Here is a 9,945-nt window from a genome sequence, read left to right as displayed (position 1 = left end):
TTTATAGGTCAGAACGAAAACCAAAAGCAAAACGAAACCAAAGGCGTTATTCTCCAACTCATTAAAGAGGCGGCCCTTCCTTTTTAATATATTCATTTGCAATGAGCAGGGTAGCGATTTTTTTTAAATGTCTTGACGTTTGTTAACTGCGAAAATTGAGACTGGAGACCTAACACATCTCTTAGTTACTACCTGCCTTAAAGCAGAGCCACAGTTCAAGTCTCAGCCCCGGAATTCCAGAGGCTAATTTCCACCCCTCCCACGGAGTCACCTGCTCCGGGGGAACCCCGGCCAGAAAGCCGGGTCGCGCCAGGTCAAATCTAGTGCGTCTCTTGTTTACTCCGCCCCGGGCTAGGCGGCGGCGCGGACAGGCGGGTGGGGAGAGGGTGCTAAGGCCCCGGGTGCTCCAGGGCGCTTGGATCTAAAGGGTGGGTGGCGCGCAGTCGAGCTCCACGGTGAGCCCACCCGGAGGAGGCGCCCCGGGTGCCGGCACCGCCCAGAAGCCAGAGTCTGCGCTCTGGCGCAGCGACCTCCTGGGAACCTCCCTTGAGGGTGCACACGAGTCCACACACGCTGGGTAACGGCCCGAGGGAGCCCCGGTGTCCCCCGGGTGTTGCCGGGCTAGGGAGGAAGCCAGAGTCCCGGCCCCTACTCGCTTGGGATTCCCTACCCCTCCCCCAGCCCCGCCCAGCTCTCCCAGGGCTGGGTGTGATTTCAGTCCCGAGCAGGGAACCAGAAGCGCGCAGCTGGAGGTGGCAGCTCGCCCCCTGTCTCCGCTCGGCCCCCCAGGAAGCCGGCAGCTGCTCCCCGCGCCGCTGCCCTAGCCTATTTGAATACCCGGACGAGGGCGGGCGGCTTCCTTAGCAGGGTGCACCCGGGGCGCCCTGGGGAGTGACCCCGGGGAAAGCAACTGGGGCATTTCGAGCGCGTGAAAACTTAGTGCTTCCGCCCGGGCACGGAAAATGCTAGTGAAACACATTGAGAGTTCCAGGGGCTGCAGCATAATATTTCCCTTTCCCCTGCACTGATAACAAATTCTTGAGAGCAGCTGGAGAGTGAAGAGGCGAGAGATCCCTGGTACCCGGGCAAAATGTAAGGAATCCACTGATCACCTAATTTCCTTCCCTAGGAAGGCAAGGAACCAGTACGTGGGAAGGGGGGTAGAGAGGGAAAGGGTTGGGGCGAAGGAGGTTTCCACACCCTAGTAGGAAATTCTCAGACCGCTCCAGACGCCCCAGTGTTTCTGCGTGGCAAGCTGATACCCACTCTCTGGGGAGATCGCGGCTCGGAGGGAAGGGAGCGCGACCGCGACCTTCCCTCCCCGCGCGCCCGCAGCGGGGCCAGTCCGGGTCGCACATCCTTCGCCCCGCTGGCCGGCTCCAGACTGGTTTTTCTGGTTCAGCCTCCCTCCCAGGGACGCGCTGGGGGATCCGATGACGTCGCTGGCTGAGTCTCTCCCTCTTCCTCCCTCCCTCCCCTCTCCCCCGCCCGCCCTCGCCGCGCACTCCTCCTAGTAACTTCTGTTCTGGGAGGCGCTGCCAGGAATAACCCGGTGCGTCCACAGCCCGGAGGGGAGGCGGCCGCTGCGGCTCCCGCACGCCGACGAACTGCGGCCCGGGGTCCCGCGGCTCAAGCCCCAGCCTGGTGGCCCTGGCCCCCGCCCTGGCTCCATCTCCTAACTGTGTCCGAAAATAAATAAATATATAAATAAAGGCAAGAGGAGCCTGGGCTGGCGGTGGGGATCGCCTCCCTCCCTCCTCCCTCCCTCCGCGCCCGCCCTCCCTCTGTCCTTAAGGAAATGCTACCAGACACCCCCCACCAGACACGCTCAGCCTGGGCGAGGAGCGGCCGCAGCAGCAAGAACAAGGGCATCGGGGGGCTTTCCTCCCCTCCTCCTCTCCCTCCTCTTCCTCCTCCTGCGCTGCGGTGACTTTACAGGTGAGCGGCCGCCGCGGCTGCGAGGATCCCCCCCAACCGCCCGCCGCGTCGTGCCCTCCTTCGGCCGCTGTCACCCGGACTGCCGGGAGCTGACAGCCGCCCGAGGGGCTCGCGGCCGGGAGGCTGGCGGCCGGCGGGAGGCGGGCTGGAGGTGAGGGGGTGGAGAGCTGGAGAGCGGGGCGCCGCCGTGCGCTGTCTCTCCCTGGTGGAGGAGGGTCTCCGCCAAAAGAGAAAGAAAAAGGAAAAAGAAAAAAAAAAGACATCTTCGGTGACTGTGGCACAAGTATTTGCCAAGTTGAGTCTTGGACATTGAAGCTTGCCCGGAGCCCGAGCAACTTGAAAGGTCTCCTGGCTGGGTAGCAGCCTCCCTCCACGCCTCGACTCTTGGGTACTGGGTGCAGCCCTGTGGTGCGTGGAGGGCGCACCGGCCGCCGGCAGAGCAGAGCGGCGGGAATCTAGGTCCCTTCTCGGCTCGGTAAGTGGCCTCGGTGCCGTGTTTTTCCTGCCTGCACCAGACATCGAGCTTGTTTCACTTTACCCCGAAATCGCCTTCGCCCAACTCCATCGCCCCCTTGGCGGCGCGCGCCCCCCGGCCGCTTTCCTGGTGGCCCAGGGGTAAGGGTCGGAGGGGGCGGGGATGGGGGAGACCTAGGCAAGGGGGGTCGGGCGCGTTGGGAAATGCGGGGAATACCCTGGCCGAGGTTCTATGCAGATGAGGGGAGGCTGCTTTGCGTAATGTCCTGGGGGGAGGGGGCCGCGCGGGAGCGCTGGAGGCAGGAATGTGCCTGGTTACTAATGAGGGACGTGCACCGGCGCGCACCGCCGGGCCACCGCTGCGGCTGCCGCGGCCGGCGGCCCGTTGTCAGGTAGCGGGGGAGGGGGCGCGGCGCGGGGCTGGGGGCGGCGCGGGCGGGCGGGCGAGCCGGCGAGCGGGCGAGCGGACGGCAAGGGCCGGGCCGCCGGCCTGCGGCCGAGCGAGCGCAGCGGAGGCGCTGGCGCTGGGCATTTCGGTGACTCCTTTCTCCTCCCGAGCGAGGAAGGAAGGAAGGAGAGAAGGAAGGAAGGAAGCGAAGAAGGAGGGGACTGTCTCCATGGAAGGTTCAGGCGGAGGCGCCCTCGCCTTGCGGGTGCACCGGCCGCAGAGCGGCTCCAGCCGCCGCCGGCTGGCCCCCGGCGCGTGGAGACGGGTGGGGGCGGATTGCATGCTTGTTTGTGCTTCAGGTCGGGGGATCGGGAAGAAACATGTGTGTTTGGGCAGTGCACCGCGAGGAGCTGGGTCTGCGCCTTTATGTCTGTTCCCTGAAGTGGGTGGAACGTTGGCCCGTTCCGGGAATGTTCCATGACGTGGTGCAGCCACAGGAAGGGGGTTAACGAGGGGCTCTCTGCCGCGGCGGCTCTGCTGGCTGCTATCAAAGCAGATGTGCTGCTGCCGCCGCACCTCTCACCTCCCTTCACCCCCAACCCCCTCCTTTCCATTCTGTGCGTCTGGTGCTGGTAGGGCTAAGACAGGAAAGCATAGCTTCTATATGTGCGGGTGTATGTGAGTGTGCGTTTGTGTGTGTGTATGTGGTGGGGGTGATGTGTCTGTCGTATTTGGTCGGGGGACGACTCCAGATCAGCCTTGCCATCCCAGCTGTTATCACAGATCGGTGCGCTTTATACGCATGTGCCTCCCGCGTCCTGTCTCTCTTACATAACAGATCCAGTGCAGCAAGAGGACGGGAGAAAATGCGACCCCAACCCTCCACGCTCAGTTTCTGTGGGGACTAGAAGGTCGGAGAGGGTCTCTGGATGTTGTGCTGCAGGGATGCAGCTCCCAGTGGGGAAAGGACCATGGGGAAGCAGGGTTTCTTGTAGTGGTTCCTCCGTCGCCTACTTGAAAGCATCTAAGTGCAAAGGACTGCAGGAACTAGTCCTCTGAATGCGAAAGCTTCTGACTTGCGTCGCCAAGGGAAAGTGGGCGCTCTCACCTCGGAGACGCAGAGAAGAGAAAGGGTCTGTAATACAGTTGCCGGGAGGAGACCCGCAGTAACGTGCTTGGGCTGAGGGCAGAGGGGTTAGCATAGAGGCTACCAGAGGAATCTCTTGATAATAGGTTACACTGGAAACCCCAGGACACCTGTAATGGCTTAGAATTCACACAGGAAGCTGTGTGTGCAACTGACATTGCAAAACCCTTATGCTCTGCACAGTTATTTAGGCCTAAAATGAACACAGAGAAGCTTGCTTCCGGTCCTTTCATTATAATAGAAAAATTGAACTGATTTTTTTCCTCCTTCCTTTTCTGCCATTTTAAAAATAACTCAATTTATTTAAAAACTGTATTTCCACTCCCAAAGCAAGACTTCAGTAATTCACAGGAGGGCTGTTTTTGTATCTTGTTGTTGTTGTTGTTGTTGTTGTTTTTGCTAACTCAGAGTCCTCATCAAGGGCTATTGTTTTTTCTCTTCAGTTTCTCTTGCGTGAATAATCAAACCCAGAAATCACTTGAAGTATTAATAAGATTCATACTAATTAAATTTTCAGTAATTTGTCCCCTTAGAAAAAGACCATGGAACTTTAGACACATTTCATCCAGTGATAATGATTCTATTTGTCCTTGGGCAAACCAAGTTGTTTTAGATGTATTCATATATGGTTACTTATATGTATGTGTTAAGATTTGTGAATGCCTGTTTACTTATATGTCTTATAGGCATGGCGAGATACAATGTTACAAATTACCCAAGAGGATTGTATAATAAGCATGCTGGGTTTGAGTTTTAGGATGTAGGTCCGGCAGTTTATTAAAACTGGAATGCCGTGCATGTGAAACAAGGTGGAAATCATTTTTTATTGCTAAGAGAAAATTCTGGTGGAGCCCTAAGGAGTCATGGTATCAGATTACAACTGCATTTTTATTCCAAGAAGGCAGGGAGTCAGCAGTATCCACAGAATGACAGCGTGCTTCGAGTGTCATAATCTCTTCTACCACTAGGCTTGAAATGGGCAGTATAGTTCTCATATGCAGAAAAATAAAATATTACAATTATAATATATATATATAATTATAATAAATATTATGATAAAATAAATGCTGCAGTGCTGACTCTTTTTCAAAAATTATCTGAGATAGTTTGTTGCTTTGAGAATAGGTGGGGCATAATAGAAATTTGGTAAATGCAATCAGTAGTGTGTTTCAGTGATTGGATTTTATTAGATTAGCTATTAGCAATAACTAATATTTATGTATTTAAGGTTGCTTAAAATTAAGTAGATGAAAATTGATTTGGGACAGTTGAGGAAGATGGTAGTCAATATTGATGATAGTATGTATTTAGGATATGTTCTATCTATATACTATAAATATCAGATAGATTGTATTTTAACTGGCTAGATGGGGGTTGGCAAAATAGTATTGACATAGATAAAACATTTCTGTAATAGATGCCGTAAGAATTTATTTCTGGTAACATACTACATAAGGAAATGTTCCTGTGTGACTACATTGAAAGATTACCTAGTAGAATATTTTAATTGATCAGCTCCTTTTCCATGGGATGCATTTGCAGATCTTCTTGTTACTATGAAACAAAACAGAAGACAACATATATGCAGGCGTTCCTTGGAGAATAACAGTGCATGTGTCAGCTTGAACTATTGGCACTGTGACATTATTCAGAAATCAGGTTGAGTGCCTTATGCTTATTCCGGTAAAATAATGGATTTTATTTTATTCTTTGGCAGTGGTGTGTGTATGTGTGAGTGTGCGTGTGCTCTAAGGACTTCATTTCAGCCACATCTAAGTTTGCTATTTGTGTTTCTTGGCTTGATATCAGTAGTTAGCAGAGTTTAGTTTGAAAACTTCAACACAGGAAAGATAGGTAGAAAATATTTGGCATAGTGAAAGTGTAATGCAGTATTAGATGTGAAGTAATTGAAGCCTGGCGTGGTGACTATTACAATACAGGGAATGTGGCTCAGATCAGTCAGACACAAGGCTGTGGGACGGAAAGGATTGCTCCTCTCTTGTTAGCTATCATACAGTTTTCACACATTTGTTCATACCAACACAGGGAGAACTTTGTGTTACCTTAGTCCTTTATATCAGACCTGTAGGTGGAGAAGTGGTTCTCCTGTATACCTCTACTAGAACATTTCTGAGTTAGACTTCTCACGAAGTTGCATGTGAATTCGGAGCCGAGGACGTTTACTAACTTTGCTTCCTGGAGTTTGAGTTTCATCTGGAACCTCAAACCGTGCCAGTTAAGAGGGTTTGTTTTAATCCCTGAAGGTCTTCAGTAATGCTGATGCTTACGTGAGGGCTTTTCTACGAAACTGCGGTGAACATAGAATATTAAAAACAATAGGAAGGGGCTGGAGAGATGGCTCAGTTGTTAAGAGCACTGACTGTTCTTCCAGAGGTCCTGAGTTCAATTCCTAGCAACCACAAGGTGGCTCACCATCTGTAATGGGATCGGATGCACTCTTCTGGTGTGTCTAAAGAGAGCAATCATGTATTCATATGCATAAAATAAATAAATCTTTAAAAAAGAGGAAGGCTTTTATGATAACACAGTTGTAGTATGTGCTTGACAGAAAAGTCTGAGAAATAGTATTATTTTCTTATTGGTTCCCGGTGTCACAACGGAGCAGTGCTGCCTTTGTGTTATTATGGCGAAACTTAAAAGAATTTGAAAATCAGTATTTAGCCGGACAGTGGTAACACACGCCTTTAATACTAGCACTTGGGAGGCAGAGGCAGGTAGATTTCTGAGTTTGAGGCCAGCCTGGTCTGCAGAGTGAGTTCCAGGACAGCAGGGCTACACAGAGAAACCCTGTCTTGAAAAAAACCAAACCAAAAAAAAAAAAAAAAAAGAAAAAAAAAAAAGAAAAGAAAATCAGTATTGCTAAAGGTCTCAGATACCTTTTCGGTTATTTGGAAAAGTATTTTAGCACTTAATTGTCATGGCATAATCCAAAACTTCACAAAGAGGATGTGCTTCTTGTCCCCATTCAGGTCACAACACCTACCTACCAAGGTTTAGTCAAGGGTTGGCTTCTCTGTGAGGAGCCAGTATTAAAGTGGCATGGGCCTTGTTTGGCTCCATGTTTGAACTGAACCAGAACTGATTGATATTTCATATCATCCACTCTTGGCCTGGACCAAAGATGTGCCACTATTATCATACGGTTGTGTGATCCATCATTTGAGGTATCAACCATGACAAGTGGCTTACTGTCCAACTTCATCTTTAAGTTTAGTTTTCTTGTTAGCTTAAACCAGGGTGCCAGCACTTAGGCACAAAGATGAATAGATACAAATGATGCTTCTGTCCCCAAGGATGAGTCTGGGCAGGAAGCAGGTAGAGTGTCATCACTTTTAGTTCATAGGATGATTGACTGCAGTGTCAGGAATAATCTGGACCACCTTACACACACACACATACACACACACACACTTCCCACCCGTTTTCTTTTCAGAATACCATGACAGATGCTCTGTCATCAAGTTGATCATCTAGTATATATATATATATATATTTTCTATAGGTGGGACTCAGCTACTAAGGATATGGTAGGCCAAATCAGGGAGTTAATGGACAGATATCGGTCATGCGTTGAATGTGTAATACTGCATCTGTTTTCAGTGCTGTGGAAAAGACATAAAAGAGTTTATGTCACCTTGTTCTGGGAGCAAAGAGTCAAGTAAAGAAAAGTGGGAAGGACAGTTTTGAAAGAACAACGTAATTGTCACGAGGTTGGGAGATCTCCTTGTGTCCAGTGCCTGAAGGCAGGCCAGTGAGGGTGGAGGTCTGATAACAAGGGAGAAGTGATGATAACAGATGTGGCCAAACCTTGAGGGTCAGGCCTCCTCCGAGGCTGGATGACCGCGTGAGTGATTATCCAACCAGGCAGAAATGAGGCCTGCTCCTAGCAAATCAGGCTGTTCCATGGCCTTGTTATTGGCCAGATGGTTGTTGGAGAGTGAATTTCCTGGGGCTGGATGAAGATGTATAAAAGACATCTCCTTTGTAGTGTTTATTTATCAATCAGTTGGTTCTGACCCTATGGAAGTTTTTAATAGCACTTGATGAGTTGACCTCAGCTTGCACTACTGTATATAGACATAAGGAATTTATATTTCAAAAACATTTATTTGGGGACTCTAGGACACTGGATTAGCCGGTATCATTGATCCAATTGGTGAATAACTACAAATTCAGAGCTTTTAAAAACAGGGTCTTTGTGTTAAGCAACAATTAATCTTTGGATCCGCATATGAACTGTGTATTTCTCAACAACTAGTGAAGGGTGAAGCTTACAATTCTCTAGATAATTTATCTACATGACTGCAAATATCAGGATTTAATTCCATATGATTTGGGGCGAGTGTAATGTGACGTTGAAGGAAAACAACTGGAAACAAAGGCTTGTGAGGTTAGCTTTCCTTTCCACTTGTCTCATTTTATTAACACAGTCTCCATCTTATTTATTATTGGAAAATGTAAGTATCAGTCCAAGTCTGGATTCTGTAGACAGCCTCACTGCAAGACAGCAAGACAGTTCCCTCCAACTTTAAGGTTTCTTTTTTAGCCCGGAGAAGATGTATCATTTACCAGTAACTCCTACTATAATATAGAATTAAAACTTCCCAGTCCAGGAAGAATAAAAGTGGAAACTTCCAGCTTCCTAAATAGGGAAGAACGGAAGGAAGAAAAGGGAATTTGAAACTGGGGGCTTTTGAAGGCTGAATAAACTTAATGAAAGGGTGTGGTGGGGGGAGGTGGGAGAGACAGGCAGGCTTTGAAAGGTAGCTGGCTCTAGAATCTCTATGGCCTTGAAAGTCTATGTAGGAAGTCGGTATGCACGTGAAGATTGGGCCCAAGCAATAATGCTTTGAAGTGTGTAGTTTAGAAAGGTTATAAAGTTCTTAGTGGTAAGGAATTGGTCAGATTGCCATCAAATTCACACATGCACAACTATACGCACACAAATATGGAAGCTGACTATTGAGAAGGCCTTGTATCATTCAGTTACGGAAGCTTTCTCTGTCCTGTGACAGTGAGATTTCGTTTGTTTTTGTCTTAATGTTACCTTAACTGGAAGTAAGTAAACCAAATGATTAAAATACATTTTTAAGCATTTGCTCATGCTGGTCTGAGTAGCATTTTAAGCAGAAGTATCTCATTATTATTTGAGGCAACAAAGTTTCACCCTAGAAAATAGTTACAGTGATGGAGTGAAAGCTGATATACACACTGGTAAGTGTGTAAAAGTGCTCTTAGTTAAAATCATAGAGTGTTTGTACTTTGGGGCGGGAATGTTTAAGGAATGGATAGGTGATTCATGGGCAAGCTATTAGAGCAGGGTTTTTAATTGGTAACCAGGCGTACCTAAGCCCATGACACTGTTGGGCAGTGAGTGGAGGTTTTAGATGCGAAGCTTCATTTGGCAAAAGAAAGCAGGTCATGGGAGATCTTATGCATTGGGGCAGATTCACTTGATGTGAAAGGAAAGCCAGCAAAAACCTGGGATTTTTGTCAGCTAGGCTTCAGGTTAATGTGGACACACCCTCATTTGTAATAGCTTAAGGTTCTGTCAGTATATGTGCCCTCTCGCAAACATATAAACAGAAAATCTTACCTGTTCAGCAAGAGAGAAAATACCGATAGTTGCAAAATAACACCATTAATTCTTACCCAGGTCGGTAGGGAAAACATTTTAAAATAGAGACACTGTCTTAATTCCATATAAGGGAGAAGATTATTGGAAAGGTAATTTAAATCGTAAGTAGCTTTGTATTCCAAAATGGGAGATTCATTTGAAACTGTGCTTTATTTCTTTTGGAAGCCAGACAACTAGTTTAATAGTGTACATATGAGACGCTAATTTGCCTTGTTAATTGGGTGCAATTAAATTGAGGTTATTTTATACTTCTTAATTGTCTGAAAATTACATGTGTTGCCATGCCTCTGCACAGGGAGGCAGGAGCCGGGGAAGGTATAGAGGAGTGAAGTGTGCAGA

General features: G+C 48.5%; 1 protein-coding gene across 8 annotated transcripts in view; it reads left to right on the top strand.

The window, feature by feature from the left end:
- The first annotated feature begins 971 nt into the window (after positions 1-971).
- The window catches only part of Hivep2 (HIVEP zinc finger 2), a 189,590-nt gene continuing 180,616 nt past the window's right edge, over positions 972-9,945 (top strand). For 5 of the 8 annotated variants that reach the window (XM_052169384.1, XM_052169379.1, XM_052169385.1 and 2 more), the window contains exon 1: positions 2,696-2,804. The gene's annotated coding sequence lies outside the window, so the exon portion shown is untranslated. Of the gene's footprint in view, positions 1,093-1,531; positions 1,939-2,001; positions 2,414-2,695; positions 2,805-9,945 lie in introns of those variants that run through there. The other 3 variants (XM_052169382.1, XM_052169380.1, XM_052169381.1) reach the window with 3 other exon arrangements.

Source organism: Apodemus sylvaticus, chromosome 23 (assembly GCF_947179515.1).
Source record: "Apodemus sylvaticus chromosome 23, mApoSyl1.1, whole genome shotgun sequence".
Lineage (NCBI taxonomy): Eukaryota > Metazoa > Chordata > Mammalia > Rodentia > Muridae > Apodemus > Apodemus sylvaticus.
The sequence above is the reverse complement of the archived record's forward strand: the minus strand, read 5'-3'. Positions and strand labels throughout refer to the sequence as shown.